Source organism: Neomonachus schauinslandi, chromosome 7 (assembly GCF_002201575.2).
Source record: "Neomonachus schauinslandi chromosome 7, ASM220157v2, whole genome shotgun sequence".
Taxonomy (NCBI): Eukaryota; Metazoa; Chordata; class Mammalia; order Carnivora; family Phocidae; genus Neomonachus; species Neomonachus schauinslandi.
In genome coordinates, this window is record NC_058409.1 from 70115584 (window position 1) to 70133354 (window position 17771).

The 17771-nt window shown below is 38.0% G+C and overlaps 1 protein-coding gene and 1 pseudogene across 1 annotated transcript in view; one reads left to right on the forward strand and one right to left on the reverse strand.

Moving 5' to 3' along the window:
• The window catches only part of KIAA0825 (KIAA0825 ortholog), a 65776-nt gene that overhangs the window by 40035 nt on the left and 7970 nt on the right, over window positions 1–17771 (reverse strand). The gene's annotated exons all lie outside the window — the stretch shown is intronic.
• Window positions 11050–12651, forward strand: LOC110587312 (annotated as a pseudogene).

Genomic DNA, 17771 nt, shown 5'->3' on the forward strand with positions numbered 1-17771 from the left:
TCCAATGGTTAGGATGAGAGGGACGGGAAGAATAGACTGTGAACAACAGAATTATATCAACATCTCATGTCTTGTTACTTCGGTCTATACTAGTCTGAATCAAATTCCTGAAAAAAAAAAAAACAAAAACAAAAACAGAAGTTTACTAAAATGCCTGAGCTAACTTTTCCACTTACGAGGCAGGTACTACCTGTCTTTCAACAGCAGAGAAGCAAGGAATTCCACTTCATTGTGACCTATTTCTGCCTCTTAGATTTATCATATGCATTTCTTAATGACCCCAAACCAAAGGAAATGTAGAAACCTATTTGAAAAGCTGACATTAAGGTTGTGACACCAACCAAAACAACAAGAGAATTTAAAGTTAAATTGACACACCATCCCCAAATGAGTCTGTTGCACTCCTAATTTAAGAAACAGTTTCTATGTGAATATAGTGATGGCATGTCGGTGTCTGCTTTGAAACTCCTGAATTTTGTCATTTGGTGTTTGTGTCACAACCTTAATATTATTTAAATATACTTTTTAGTATCTATTATTTAAAAAATATCTTTGAATTGAAGATATTCCTGAAGCTTTGAAGCAGCCAACCTCAAAGCACTGCATTCCTAGCATGCCACTTTTATTAGAAGTGGTGCATAAAACATTTGCTGTTGACAAATCTAATTCATTAAAAGGTGAGATGGATGCATTTTAAAGTAACTGGCTGGCATCATTATCTGCAGCACCTTTTATAAATTATTCCTCTTTTCCCTTTTGACTGAACTTGTCACAGTTCCCTTTCAGAGTCTGAATGTTATGTCTTAGAGTCAATGCTTTCAACATGTTTAGACAAGTCATAAGTTAAACAAGCAGGGGTACTTTATTTCCTAGAAATGAGAAAGGAGCAGAAATACTTACAGATTATTTCATTCAATTCACTGATTTTTAACTAAAGACAAGTAAAGTCAGTTAGTGGTGGTTTTATCTCACACAAAGGATTTAAAAATAAAACTATACTGTTTGTGTAGAAGGCAGCATTTCAAAGAAAGGTACATAAAAAGAGAGGCTGGCAGCCCTGCTGCACTGTTGTGCAGAAGACTCAGTTTAAAATTGAATTGTGCTTCCCCTGACATGGGAGATCAGGTACATCATAAGGCTGACAGCTGGCTGGCACAGTAACTTTCTCAAGGAAAATGCTAACTGTATTTCTCTTGGAGGCCAAAGGAATAGAATTATAGAAGCCTTCAAGGAGACAGAGCAGGCAGAGAACAAATTATTCAAAATACGAAGAAAAACATTTCTTACCTAATTTTGTTTCAGAAGACTCAAAGAATGAGCTGGTCTTCTAATCCCAAGTAAGTGGAAAATTATTTCCTTCCAGGTGGCCAGTAGAAGAGCTGCCCTTTCTTATTATCCTCAGCTGAGTTTTTTTTTCCCCCCAACATATACAAAATACACCTATAAAATAATGAGATAAAACTTAATCACTGTCACTATGGAGAGGGTAGAGTCACATTACTTGTCTACATTGGTAGTGACATTATTATCATTAAGTTCTGACATACAGGCATGAGTCGAGAGTTGCTGGAAATGTATAAAGAAGACGTGCTAAAGTTGGGGTACCTAAGAAAAGCTTATTAACAAGATGATCCATAGGTTATAGGCACGTGAGTAACAGAGGCACCTAGGAAAATGTACATTCAAAACATCCCTTTCCTTATCACTGATTTTTCATATGTTCCTCAATAAATGTAGATTAGAGAGTAAAGGATGGATGCAGCACATAAAACAAGCAATGCCTTTCAATACAATTCCTTCTTTCCTGTTTAGTTTCCAGAACAGTTTATTAAAACCAGTTTTTTTCTCACTCCTCTGGATTATCTTGTTAAAATAGATTCTGGTTCAGTTGATCGGTGGTTGGCACCTGGGAATCTGTATTTCTAAGAAGCCTCCAGGTAATGCCCCCAATGCTGCGGAGCCTGGACCGCTCTTTCGCCAATCTATTTGTCTTTCCCTCCAACAGAGTACACTGTTGCTATTTTTGACGACTGGCCCTTTGTCTTTCCATGTAATTTTAGAATCTACTGTCAAGTATTCCCCCTTCCCCACCAAAACAAGATAGTAATTTGAGACTGTGTTGATTAAATTGAGCACCTATAAAATGTTGATTTTTGCAAGCCACGTGTATGGTATATCATTCCACTTCTGAGTCCTTATTGTCACACAATAATGCTTTACTATGTTCCCCATGGGAGTTTCGTATATCTCTTGTTATGTTAGATGTATGCCTAGGAACTTCATATTTTCAACGTTAGCGTAAACAGTATCTCTTTGCAAAAACATTTTCATTTTTTGTTTAAATATGTATTTGTATAATTTTTGTATACTGATGTTCTTATCCAGGATATTTGCCAAACTCTTATTCTTATATTTTTTCTTTAGTTTTACATCATACACAAATAGACTTTTACTTTTTTCCAAAACCTATGCTTTTTATTCTTTATGTTGCCTTACTAAAAAAGTTAATCAATGAATTATTTAATAGAAAAGACTATTTTGTTATCTTTAATCAGCAAAATTGATCTCTTGGTGAGGCCTCCATCGACTAGAAAACTGCTATGAAGAAGCTTCCAAATGTTTCTTTTGACATTTATTGATTGTCCTCATTCTTCTTGCCTTTCTCTGGTGGTTAATATGCAAGCACATAAATGTTACTAACATCCACTATCCCAAACTGACTTCCAGTTGTTATTTCATCAGAAACAAACACCCTCATAGTCAACTTGGCCACTCTAGGAACTGAATTTGAACAAAAGGGGAAACAGGAATTTAAAGAGAGAAATTGTTCAGTTCCATCTAAGAACTAAGATGAAGATGCCAAGCTAGGATGCCATTACAGTGATACAACATGTCATCTACACTTCATAGCTGAAATCACAAGACTTCTTGGAAAACCCATAAATAATTGAAATTGCCTTTTTGATGACGATGCCAGTCTGCTCCAGGGCAAAATGCCCTTCTTGATAGCTTTCAGCCAATCAGCTTGACCAAAGGAAAAACATTAAAATTTCCTGCTTCACAAACTGTCAATGTTGTTATCATTGGTTACCTGAGGAAAGGTAAATAGCATGATGGTGGGACGGAGAAAAGGGTAAAAGAAAGGGGAGGTATTAACTAAAATATAATAACCACTGTAATCATGAAAACACAACAAACTGCTTCTTTAAAAATGTGTTCATATACCATTACAAACAATAATTATAAAGACTTATAGCAATGTAGAAAATGCTTAAATGGTGAAGTGAAAACAGGACCCAAGAGAGCATGTACACATTCTATTGCAACTGTTTAAAAATATGTGGGCAAGAAGCGCCTAGCTGGCTCCATCGGTGAAGCATGCGACTCTTAATCTTGGGGTCCTGAGTTTGAGCTCCACGTTGGGGTAGAGTTTACTTTAAAAAAATTAAAAAATATATGGACAATATTTTTGGTTAGGAAGATCAATCAACATGCATTTCCCCCTCCCCCAGAGGCCCCCCTTAAAAGATAATAAAGGTATGTGTTGGCTGGGGGAGAGGATGTAAACCATTACAATGAAGAGACTGAGAAAGTCATCACTACAAATTTATACAAAGTGACAGATGGAAGAGCATTCATGGAAGAAATACAGCAGGAAAAGTCAAACTCTAGAATGTGTGCAGAGTGTTGCAATTAAAGGAATGGCCTGATATCCTTGACAGAAGTGTGGAGTAAGAAGTGAAGCTAAAATATCCTGAATCTCCCTCTCCTACCTTTTTGTACAAGCAAGAATGTACTTTGTCTTTTACTTGTTCATAGTTAAATATCTGACTGTGAGTAAGAAAAAATAAATAGATGGGAGAAGAGCTGTGCTTGAAAGAAATGAATTAATAGTCTAGAAAACGAGGAAAGGCACTATGGGTATGGATACCCCCAAAGAAAAGCTGGCCTCATTCTGGCCTTTAGCTGACTTCCAGCATACTTGAATTTCTCTTTTCTAGTATGAATGCACAGCCAAGAACCACTGGGCATTTGAAGAAAATCTTTCTTTTTCCACATTTGAAAGCAATATGAAAGAAAATTTACCCCAAGAAAAACAGAGACAAAATAATTAATAGAACATGTAAATTTTCCATCACTGTTAAGAGAGTAAAGAAAAAAAAAATGCATACATAATACAAAACCAGAAGTAGGACTTCCAGCTATGGCTGAGTGCAATCAGTAAATATTCTCCCAAAAAGAAACTAAAGAGCCAGACAAAATTGACAAATAACAATCATTTCAGTGCTCTAGAAATTGACCAGAGGGATATAACAATTTGAGAGGCATGTTTATTTGAAAGACTGCTAATCTTTGGATAAGAACATTAGGACCCTGTGACATTCTGGTCTGGCCTCTTATCACCATCAAACACAATTCAGTCAGTACAGAGGTTCTTCCAGGGTGGGGAAGATCATTAAGACTGGAAACATCTTGGGTCCCTGGGTGGCTCAGTTGGTTAAGCGTCTGTGTTCAGCTCAGGTCATGATCCCAGGGTGCTGGGATCGAGCCCCGCCATCGGGCTCCCTTGCTCAGCAGGGAGCCTGCTTCTCCCTCTCCCTCTGCCTGCCCCTCCCCCTGCTTGTGCTCTCTTTCTCTCCTGTCAAATGAATAAATAAAATCTTAAAAAAAAAGAAAAAGACTGGAAACATCTTTGTTGTGGTCAAAGGGGGGTGTAACTTGAACTTTAGTGGCAGGTTTTGTCCACGTCCAACAGTGTTTCAGTGGAAGTGATGATCTTAGAAACTGGCAAGCAGGGAGAGTAAACAGCTCCATTAGTCCAAGGTCATGGTCGTAATTGGGGCAGACATATTCTTGGCTAAGGCTGAGAGAATACACAATGGAGACCAGAGGGGAACAAAGGTAGTCACATATTCCTGAGGCCAAATAATCACATACATAGAGCAAATGTGAAAGAGCCCAGCAGAGAGTGAAAGCCAGAACACACCTGAAAACAGTGTAAACTTTAAATGCATTCCTCTACCACTACAAAGATCCATGGGTAGATGAAAAAAGACTTACTGCCTCTGTGTTTAAACACAAGGAGTATCCAACAATCAGCTTATAATTTAAGATACACAGACACAGGAGCAAGTCCTAGAAAGCCAAATGCAAAACTCAAAAATATTAAAAATCAAAAATAAAAACAAAAAAAACAGATTTATTGGTGCTACACATCACAAGGGAGACAGATGTCACTATACTTAGTTTAGGCAAATTACTAAACCAAGAAACAAGCAAATGAACAAAGCAACGACAACCTTAAGGGAGGGAAAAAATCAGAATCCAGAGTTGCTACAATAGCTTATCTAAAATATCCCGTTTTCAACAAATTATGAAACATGCAAAGAAATAGGGGAAACCATTTGAGTGTCCGTAAATGTTAAATTTAAACAAAGACTTCAAAGCAGTTATTATCAACATGTTCAAAGAACCAAAGGTACCTTATTTAAGAATGAAAGGAAAGTAAGACAACAATAAATAAGAGATTCTCAACAAGGAAACAGAAATTTAAAAAAAAAATCAAATGGAAATTTTGAAGTGAAAAGTATAATCAGAAAATTCACTAGAGATGGGGGGCCTTGGGTGGCTCAGTCAGTTAAGCATCCAACTCTTGATCTCAGGAGTGGGATTAAGCCCTGTGTGGCATCAGGCTCCAAGCTCAGTGGGGAGTCTGCCTGAGATTCTCTCCCTCTCCCTCTTCTGCTATCCCTCTCCCACTCATGCTCTCTCTCTTTAAAATAAATAATCTAAAAAAAAAAATTCACTAGAGGGAACTGACAACAGATTCAAGATAACCTGATGAAAGAATCAGTGACTCTAAAAGAGATGAATAGAAATTACCCAATCTAAAGATATAAAAAAATGTTTTTTAAATTAACAAAGACTGTTGAATCACAGACCTGTACCTCTGAAACAAATAATATGTTAAAAAAAAAAAAAAAAGAGGAAGATAGCAGGAAGGGAAAAATGAAGGGGGGGAATCGGAGGGGGAGATGAACCATGAGAGACTATGGACTCTGAGAAACAAACTGAGGGTTCTAGAGGAGAGGGGGTGGGGGGTTGGGTTAGCCCGGTGATGGGTATTAAGGAGGGCACGTACTGAATGGAGCACTGGGTGTTATATGCAAACAATCATGGAACACTACATCAAAACTAATGATGTACGGTGATTAACATAACATAATAAAATAAAATAAATAAATATATAAATGAACAAAGACTCGGAGACATTTGGGACAATCAAAACCATATCAAGAAACATGTAATGAGGGGCTCCTGGCCTTTGGCTCAGGTCATGATCCAGGGTCCTGGGATTAAGCCCCGCTTTGGGCTCCCTGCAGGGAGCCTGCTTCTCCCTCTCCTCCCTGCTCCTGATCTCTGTCCCTACCTCCATCTGTCTCTCTCTCTCAAATAAATAAATATTAGGAAAAAAACAAACATGTAATGAGTATCCCAGGAGTGAAGACAGAGGGATAGAAAAAATACATGAAGAAATAAAGGACACAAACATACAATTTGATGAAAAATATTAATATACTTACCAAGAAATTCAACAGACTCAAAGTAGGACAAATACAGAGAGATTAATACCTAGACATAGCATAATCAAACTACTGAATTATAAAGACAAACAGAAAATCTTCAAAGCAGCAAGACAAAACTAAATCACATATAAAAGAGCATCAATGAAACAATGGAGGCCAGAAGTCCATCACTGAAGAAATTCAAAGGGCCAGAAAAAAAATTGCCCACTATATATTCTATATCAAGAATAACTATCCTTTAAATTGAAGACAAAATAAAGCCATTGCTTTTAAAGCTGAAGATGAAATAAAGACTGAGACTTTGTTGCTTGCAGACCTGTCTTAAATACTAAAGGAAATCTTTCAGCTTAAAGAAAATGACACCACATGTTAATCTAAGTGCAGAGTAGGAAATAGAGAGGTCCAGAAATGGTGAATATGTGGGTTAATATAAAAGACCGCCTGGTAGGCTCAGTTGGTAGAGCATGTGACTCTTGATCTCAGGGTTGTGAGTTCGAGCCCTACACTGGACAGAGTGTTTCCAAAAAGAAAACCAAACAAACCAACCCACAAAACTAAAAATATTTTATTTGTTTTCATTAATTGCATAAAAAAATAATTATAACAATATATTGTTTAGTTTATAACACATATGTTAATACATATGATAATAATAGCACACAAGATGAGGAAGGAATATAACTATATTGGAACAAAGTTTTTATATTTTATCATAATTAAGTTGTATAAACTGGTTGGTATTAAGTTCGTTGTGATAAATTAAGATGTAGATTTTATTGGCTAGAGCAAACTAGAAGAAATTAATTAAAATGTAAAGTTATACTAAAAATAAAAATGTGCAGGGCGCCTGGGTGGCTCAGTTGGTTAAGCGACTGCCTTCGGCTCAGGTCATGATCCTGGAGTCCCTGGATCGAGTCCCGCATCAGGCTCCCTGCTCATCAGGGAGTCTGCTTCTCCCTCTGACCCTCCCCCTCTCATGCTCTCTCTCTCTCTCTCAAATAAAAAAAAAAATCTTTAAAAAAAAAAATAAAATAAATAAAAATAAAAATGTGCATATGTTAAAAATAATACAAAAGAAGGCAGCCAAGGTAGAAGAAATTAAAAAGACAGAAGCCACTACCAAAAACTATTAGAAGTAATAAATGAGGGCGCCTGGGTGGCTCAGTTGGTTAAGCGACTGCCTTCAGCTCAGGTCATGATCCTGGAGTCCCGGGATAGAGTCCCACATTGGGCTCCCTGCTCAGCAGGGAGTCTGCTTCTCCCTCTGACCCTCCCCCCTCTCATGTGCGCGCTCTCTCTCTCTCATTCTCTCTCTCAAATAAATAAATAAAATCTGAAAAAAAAAACAGAATAGGGGCGCCTGGGTGGCTCAGTCGGTTAAGTGGCTGCCTTCGGCTCAGGTCATGATCCCAGGGTCCTGGGATCGAGTCCTGCTTCTCCCTCTCCCTGCTTCTCTGCCTACTTGTGTTCTCTATCTCTCTGTCAAATAAATAAATAAAATCTTAAAAAAAAAAAAAACAGAATAAATGAATTCAGTAAAGTTGCAGGTTACAACATTAATACCCAGAAATCAGCTGCATTTGTATACACTACTAATGAAGTAGCAGAAATAAAATTTAAGATAAACATACCCATTACATTTACATTCCATTTACAATTCCATTTACAATTCCACCAAAAATCCAAAAACAAAACAAAACAAAGCAAAAAACCCCAAAGAAACCAAAACCTAGGAATAAATTTAACCAAGGAGGTGAAAGACCTGTACTCTGAAAATTATAAAACACTGATGAAGAAAGAAATTGAAGAATGACACAAACAAATAAAAAGATATCCCGTGCTCATGGACTGGAAGAATATTGTTAAAATGTCCATACTTTTCAAAACAATCTACAGATTTAATGCAAGCCGTATCAAAATATTAACAGCATTTTTCACAGAACTAGAACAAATAATACTAAACACAAATGACTCTGAGTAGCCAAAGCAATCTTGAGAAAGAAGAACAAAACTGGAAATATCACAATTCCAAATTTCAAGATATACTACAAAAGCCATAATCAAAACAGTATGGTACTAGCACAAAAACAGACACATAAATCAGTAGAACAGAACAGAGAGCCCAGAAATATACCCACAATTATATGGCCAATTAATCTATGGCAAAGGAGGCAAGAACATACAATGGAGAAATGACAGTCTCTTCAATAAATGGTGTTGGGAAAACTGGACAGCGACATGCAAAAGAATGAAACTGGACCACTTTCTGACACCACACACACAAAATAAACTCCAAATGGATTAAAGACTAAATGTGAGACATGCAACCATAAAACTTCTAAAAGAAAACATAGGCAGTAATTTCTCTGACATTGGCAATAGCAACATTTTTCTGGCTATGTCTCCTAAGGCAAGGGAAACAAAAGCAAAATTAAACTATTGGGACTACATCAAAATAAAAAGCTTTTGCACAGTGAAAGAAAACATCAAAACAAAAAGGCAACCTACTGGATGAGAGAAGACATTTGTAAATGATATATCTGATAAAAGGTTAATATCCAAAATATGTAAAGAATTCATATAACTCAGCACCAAAAAAGCCAAATAATCCAATTAAAAATGGGCAGAAGTTCTGAAAAGATATTTTTCCAAAGACATACAGATGGCTAACAGACACATGAAAAGATGCTCAACATTATTCATCATCAGAGACTTGCAAATCAAAAACCACAAAATCATAATGAGGTATCACTATACACCTGTCAGGATGGCTAAAATCAAAAAGACAATAACAAGGATTGGAAAAGATAGGGAGAAAAAGGAATCTTGTACATTGTTGGTGGGAATGTAAATTGATACAGCCACTGTGGGAAACAGTATGGAGGTTCCTCAAAAAACTTAAAATAGAAATACAATATGATCCAATAACTCCACTCCTGGGTATTTATCCAAAGAAAATGAAAACACTAATTTGAAAAGATATGTGCACCCCTATGTTTACTGCATCATTATTTACAATAGCCAAGACATGGAAGCAGCCCAATTGTCCATCGATAGATGAATGGATAAAGAAGATGTGGTATGCACATATATATACATACACACATACACACACATATACACACACACACACACACACACACACTGGAATATCACATCATAAAAAAGGATGAGACGTTGCTGTTTGCGACATCAATGGACCTATTATGCTAAGTAAAAGAAGTCAGACGGAGAAAGACAAACGCCATATGATTTCAGTTATATGTGCAATCCAAAAACCCAAATGAATGATAAACAACAACAAAAGATGAATACATAATCAGACCTATAAATACAAAGAACAAAATGATGGCTGCCAGAGAGGAGGGGGTGGAGGGGTGGGCAAAATGGGTGACAGGGAGTGGGAGATACAGGCTTCCAGTTATAGGTAAGTCAGGGGAATAAAAGGTACAGCATAAAAAATATAGTCAATGGTACTGTAACAGCACTGCATGCTGACAGATGTAACTACACTTGTGGGGGAGCATAAAATAATGTACAGACTTGTCAAATCACTATGCTGTACCCCTGACACTAGCACTGTGTATCAATTATACTCCAATGCAAAATAAAATAAAATGAGCTACAGGGTGCCAGGGTGGATTAGTTCACTGGGCACCCAACTCTTGGATTCAGCTCAGGTCATGATCTCAGGATCCTGGGATTGAGCCCTGGATTCAGCTCTGCTCTCAGCCTGGAGTCTGCTTAGGATTCTCTCTCCCTTTCCCTCGGCCTCTCCCCTCAGCACTCACACACTCGCTCTTGCCCTCTCTCTCTAAAATAAATAAATCTACCTTTAAAAAATAAAATAAGCCTCAAAGAAAAAAGACAGAAATCATATTAAAAATACAGCAAAATGGAAAATGTAAACGCAACCATACTAAAAAGTACATTAAATGTGAATCGTCTGAACACCTCAATCAAAAGGCAGAAATTGTCAAAGTAAGAAGCGCCTAGCTGGTTCGGTCAGTAGAGCATGTGACTCTTGATCTCAGAGTTGTGAGTTTGAGCCCCGTGTTGGATGTAGACATTACCAAAAAATAAAAATCTTTAAAAAAAAAAAATTAAAATTAGGGTGCCTGGGTGGCTCAGTCATTAAGTGTCTGCCTTCAGCTCAGGTCATGATCCCAGGGTCCTGGGATCAAGGCCTGCATCCGGCTCCCTGCTCAGTAGGGAGTCTGCTTCTCCCTCTACCCCTCGCCCCTGCTTGTGCACTGTCTCTCATGCTCTCTCTCAAATAAATACCTTAAAAAATTAAAATTAAAATAAAAAAGAAATTATCAAAGTAGATAAAAAAGCAAGATCCTACTATGTGTCATCTAAAAAGATGTACCTTTTGATACAGGGTTCCATGAAAAACTAATGATGTAATATATGGTGATTAACATAATAAAAAAATAAATAAAATGAAATAAATAAAAAGATGTACCTTACATTCAGACAAAAAGATCGTAAAAGGTATGCCATGCAAACAGTAACCATAATACAGCTGGAGTTACTGCACTAATATTAAACAAAACAGGCTTTAAAAAATAGTATTTGAGGGGCACCTGGCTGGCTCAGTTGGTAAAACATGCAACTCTTGATTTCAGGGTCATGAATTTGAGCCCCACGTTGGACCTGAAGCCAAATAATATTTGAGAAAAATGGGATATTTCAAAATGATCAAAGGTACATCAGAAAAAATAATGCTTATAAATGTATATGCACCTAAGACAAAGCACCAAAATCAGTGGAGCAAAAAATGACAGAACTGAAAAAAGAAATAAACCATTTAACAAGTAGAGTTGGATATTTGAATAGTCTCCTAGCAAAAACTAATAGAACAGAAAATCAGCAAGAGTATTAGAAAATATTGTTCACCTACTCAACATAACTCTCATATGATGGCACAATACATTTTTTTTCAAATGCCAAAAAATATTTTCTAAAATAGACCATATACCAGGTCATAAAACAAGTCTCAGTAAGTTTTAAATAAGATCATAAAAAGTATGTTCTACGAGTAGAAAAGAATGAGAAATCAATAAATGGAAGAAAACTTGGAAAATCTTCAATATTTGGAAGTTAGAGAATATACTTCTAAATAAGTCAAAAAAGAAATCACAAGGGATTCAAAAAAATGTTTAGTGAATGATAGTCAAAACAAAACATGTCACGTTTTATGGGATACACAGAAAGCTGTGTATAGGGCATTCTGGCACTGAGCGGAGAGGTGGCGGGGGCAGCCAGGCAGCTAGCCAGGTTGGCATGCGGAGCGGAGAGGGGTGCAGCTCGTTTCCCCCCACCCCATCCCCCTCCCTCTCCGGCGTGAGCCCCAGCCCTCCGCTGGTGGCCCACCCGGCAGAACTATCCCCTGTGGCACGAGCCCAGGGTGGCCCCGGGCACCTCAGCTCCCCCCACCACCACCACCAGGGGCAGCCAGAGCTCCAAGGCTCCAAGGGGCGATGTGACCACCAAGAAGGACACCAAGGAGGAAGAAGGTGCTTCCCTGGGTAAGGCCAAAGGACAGGAGAATGGCCAGATGAAAAGCAATGCAGACTTCTACCCCAAGGGTGAAGGGTAGTCGCCCCCTGTGAACGGAACAGATGAGGCAGCCGGGGCCACTGGCGATGCCATCGAGCCAGCACCCCCTAGCCAGGGCACTGTAGTCAAGGGGGATGCCCCCACCAAGAAGAACCCCAAGAAGAAGAAATATAAATTCTCTTTCAAGAAGCCTGTCAAATTGGGTGGTCTGTCCTTCAGGAGAAATTGGAAGGAGGGTAGGGGTGATTCATCTGCCCCCTCACCGACAGAGGAAGAGCAGGAGCAGGGGGAGATCGGTGTCTGCAGGGAGGAAGACACAGCCCAGGAAGGGAAGGCTGTTGTCCCCCCTGAAAGCCAGGAGCCCCAGGCCAAGGGGGTAGAGGTTAGTGCTGCCTCCAAGGGAGGGGACAAAGAAGAGGCAGGGCCCCAGGCTGCAGAGCCGTCCACTCCCTCTGGGCAGAAGAGTGGCCCTACACCTGCCAGGGAGGAGAATGAGTAGCTGGGTGAGGGCAAATGGGTGATCTCTAAGCTGCAAAAACTATGCTGTCCTACTGAGGTCACTGCCTGGACCTGGTGCCGTGGCTGCCTTCCTGTGCCCAGAAAGGAAGGGGCTATTGCCCCTTCCCAGCCATGTTCCCTCTCTTTTTCCCTCCTGTGGATTCTCCCATCATTCATCTGACCTTCCTCTTAAGGTCAGTTAAAGATGGTCCCTTGCAGTTTCCAAAGTTAAATTAGTGATGTGAAATGCTCCTGCCCCTGGCCCTATCTCTCCTGTCCCTACCCCTGCAGAAAGCAATCACTGGGTTTCTTCCCCAATTCTTTTCCAAGTAGGTTTTGTTTACTCTACTCCCCAAATCCCTGAGCCAAAATGTGGGGTGCCTATATTCCCAAATCCTGAGTGTCCAGCCTTCCCCCGCTGTTGAGTTTTCAGTCTCTTGTGATATGTCTAATGGCACCTGGGCTGGGGAGGACACTGCCCCTGTCTACATTTTTATAAATGTCTTACTCAAGTTCAAACCTCCAAAAAACAAAAAACAAAAAAAAAGCAGTGTAGAAAGGCAACACAGAATACTAGAGCAGAAATAAAACAGAAAAGAAAAAAGTTGGTTCTTTGAAAAGATCAACAAAACTGCCAACTGTTAACAAGACTGATCAAGAATTAAAACAACAACAACAAAAACACAGGGGTGCCTGGGTAGCCCAGTGAGTTAAGCAACTGACTCTTGATCTCTGCACAGGTCATGACCTCAGGGTTGTGAGATCATCAAGCCCCATGCAGGCTCCACACTCAGCGGGGAGTCTGCTTGAAGATTCTCTCCCTCGGGACGCCGGGGTGGCTCAGTCGGTTAAGCGTCTGCCTTCAGCTCAGGTCATGATCCCAGGGTCCTGGGATCGAGTCCCGCATCGGGCTCCCTGCTCTGCGGGGAGCCTGCTTCTCCCTCTGCCTCTCTCTCTCTATCTCTCATGAATAAATAAATAAAATCTTTAAAAAAAAAAAAAAAAAGATTCTCTCCCTCTCCCTCTGTCCCTCCCTCCACTCATGCAGACTCTCTCTCTTTCTCTCTAAAATAAATAAATCGTTTTAAAGAAAGAAAAAAGACACAAATTACCAAAATAGCAAATGAAAATGATGTCACTAATGACCTACAGAAATCAAAAGGATTGTGAGACAACAAATGAACAACTTTATGCTAACAAATTATATACACAGATGAAAGAGACACATTCTTAGAAAGACATAAATGACCAAACTGACTTAAGAAGTAATGTAAAAATTGAATAGACCTAAAACAAGTAAAGACAATGAAACAGTCATTCAAAATCTCCCCACAAGGAAGAGCGAAGTCCCAAAGGCTTCAATGGTAAATTCTACGAAATAAAAAACATGAAATAATTCCTACATTTCACAGACTCTTTCAGAAAACAAGGGAAAGAAATCTTCCTCATTCTATAATGGCAGTATTACCCTAACAAAGCCAAACAGATACATCACAAGAAAATAAAACTGCAGACTAAAACCTATATTAAAAAAGACCTAAAATCAATACCCTAACCCTCAACCTTCAGAAAATAGAAGAAGAGCAAGCTAAACACAAAGCAAGCAGAAGGAAACAATAAAGATTAGATTTGAAGTAAATAAAAAGAGAAGAGAAAAACAACGGAGTAAAATCAATGAAACTAATGTTGAGTCTTTAACAACGTTAACAAATCTTTAGCTAGACTGACTCCCCCCCCCCCAAAAAAAGAGGGATGACTCAAATTATTAAAATTAGGAATGAAAGTGGGGACATTACCGACATTAGAGAAATAAATTATAAGAGGATACTATAAACTGTATATCATCAAATTATATAATCTAGACAAAATAGACAAACTCCTAGAAAGACACCAAGTACTGCAATGACTGAAAATTAAAAAAAAAAAATTATGCACAGACCTATAACAAACAGAATGAAAATAATCAGAAATCTTACCAAAAAGAGAAGCCCAGGGCCAGGAGGCTTCATTGGTGAATCCTATCAAATATTTAAAGAAGAATTAAGATCCTTCACAAATTCTTGCAAAAAATAAAGGAGAGAACACTTTCCAACTCATTTTCTCAGGCAAGTATTACCCTGATACCAAACCAGACAAAAACATTACAAGAAAACTATAAACCAATAGCCCTTATGAATTTAAAGGCAAAAATACTCAACAAAATAGAACCAACTGAATCCAACAACATGTGAATAGAATTATACACCACGACTAAGTAGGATTCATCACAGGAATATAAGGTTGAATCAACAAAAGAAAATGAATCAATGTAATACACTTTATTAATAGAATAAAAAACGAAAACTACATGATGTTCTGAATAGGTGCAGAGAAGAATGTGTCGAAATCCAATCAACAAACCTAGGAATAGAACCCACAGCCGACCTCATACTTAATGGTAAAAGGCTAAAAGCTTTGCCCTTAACATCAGGAACAAGACAAGAAGGTCCATTTTTAACCCTTCCATTCAACACCGTACTGGAAGTTCTAGTCAGGGCAATTAAGCAAGAAAAGTAAATAAAAGGCATCCAGATTTGAAGGGAAGAAATAAAATTATCTTCACTTATAGATGACATGATCTCATATGTAGAAAATTCTAAGGAATTCTTAAAAAAAAAAAAAAACCAAACTATTGGAGCTAACAAATACATTCAACCAAGTTTGTAAGACATCAGACTAATAAAACTCAATTGTATTTCTGTATGCTAGCACTGAGGTGAAATGAATTTGAAAAAGTTAGGAAAACAATTCCATTTACAACAGCATCAAATAGAATAAAATACATTGGAAAATTTTAACAAAAGGAGTGCAAGACATTCATTTCAAAGTACAAAACCTCATTTCAAAAAACTGACTTAGACCTAAATAAATGAAAAGTCCATGTCTTATGGACTGAAAGATATAGTAACATTGTATCTATACATTAATTTGGGATGTAAACCTCCCAAATTAATGTACAGAATGAATGCAATCCCTATCAAAATCTCAGCTGCTTATTTTGCAGAAATTAACAAAATAGTCTTAAAATTCATATGGAAATACAAGGGACCCAGAATAGCAAAAACAATCTTGAAAAAGAACAAAGAGAACTCACATTTCCCATTTTTCCAAGCTTACCACAGAGCTTCAGTAATCAAGACTGTGTGATAGGATAGGCTTAAGGATAGACATATAATCAATGGAATAGAATTTATAGTACAGTAATAAACCCATACATGTCCAGTTGATTTTTGATGAGAATTTCAAGAAAATTCAATAGGGAAAGGTAAATCTTTTCAAGAAATGTTGGTGAGACAACTGAATACCAACATGCAAAAGAAATGTCAGACTCCTCCATCACAAGATACACAAAAATTAACTCAAAATTGATCTAACACCTAAATATAAGAACTGAAGTATAGAAAATTTTTAAAAGAAATCACTGGTAAAACTTAGTAGGTTGGGCAGTGGTCTCGTAAAACACCAAAAGCAGAATCAACAAAAGAAAAAAACGGGTAAACTGGATTTCATAAAAATTAAAATCTGTGCTTCAAAGCACACCATCTATAAAGTGAAACAACAATCTACAGAATGGGAGAAAATGTTTGTGAATCAAATATATGATAAGGGAATAGTATCCCAGAATCTAGAGAACTATTACAGCTCAACAATAAAGTGACAGGTAATTCAATTTAAAAATGGCGAAGGATTTGAATAGACATTTCTCCAAGGATATACAAATGGCCAACAAGTAAGTTAAATGATGCTCTGTTATTAGATAAATGCAATTTGAGACCACAAAAGATACCACTTCGTAAGTCACTAGAATGGCTATAATCAAAAGACAGACAATAACAAGTATTGGGGAAGATGAGGAGAAACCAAAACTCGCAGAATCTGCTAGTGGGAATGTAAACATCTCTCCCTCATCCTGTCATTCGTAATATTTCCTTAATAGCACTTTGCATCTTGTAATTATTTTTGTAATATCTCCCACTAGACCAAAAGCACATGACAACAGGTTTTAGGTCTCTTTACTTCACTTAAGTATACTAGTTAGGGCACCAGTCATTTTGTGCTATCTGTAATCACTGATTTGCTTACAACTCTCAACCCGCTAAACTGAATTTTTTTTCAAGATTTTATTTGTTCGAGAGAGAGCATGAGTGTGCATGCATGAGTGGGGGCAGGGACAGAGGGAGAGAATCTTTAAGCCCAATACCCACCGGGTGGGAGGGGGGGTATACTGGATCCCATGACCAGTGAGATCATGGCCTGAGCCAAAGCCAAGAGTCCGATGCTTAACTGACTGAGGCACCCAGGAGCCCTTAAACTGAATCTTCATAAGATCAGACTGTGCCTTCTTAATTTTTGCATCTTAGTACCTAGTCAAGTGGTTGACATACAGGAAGCACAAAGGAAAAGTTAAAGCGATGCCAAAGTGTGGTACACAGATTTTTGATGGAGTCCCAGTATTCTTACATGGGGTTCAAAAGTTCAAAACAATTTTCATAATAAGAAGACATATGCTATTCACTAGGTTTGACGTTTGTACTGATAGTGCAAAAGCAATAATGCCCAGACCCAGACTGTAGTCTCCAAACTGTATTAGTTGTATCAGTTTTCTATTGCTGCTGTAATTACTTCCCACAAATTTACTGCCATAAAACCACAGAACTATATTATCTTACAGTTCTCTAGGTTATAAGTCTTAAAATGGGTCTCACCAGGCTAAAAGGAAATGGTCAGGAGAGTTGCATTCCTTTGGGGAAGCCCTAAAGAGGATGCATTGTTTCGTTGCATTTTGTAGCTTTTAGAAGCTGCTCTCATTCCTTGGCTCATGGCCCACTTTCCTCATTTTCTATTTAGCTCTGTGGGTTGAGTCCTTTTCATATTGGATTACTCTGAATTCCTCTTCGGCCTCCTTCTTCCACTTTTGAGAACCATTGTGATTACACTGGACCAATTTGGATAATCCAGGATAATCTCACTATTTTAAGGTAAACTGATTAGCAACTTTAATTCCTCTTTGCGCTATAACCTAACATAGTCACAGGTTCCAGGAATCAGGATGTAGGCATCTGGGGGAGGAGGGATATTATC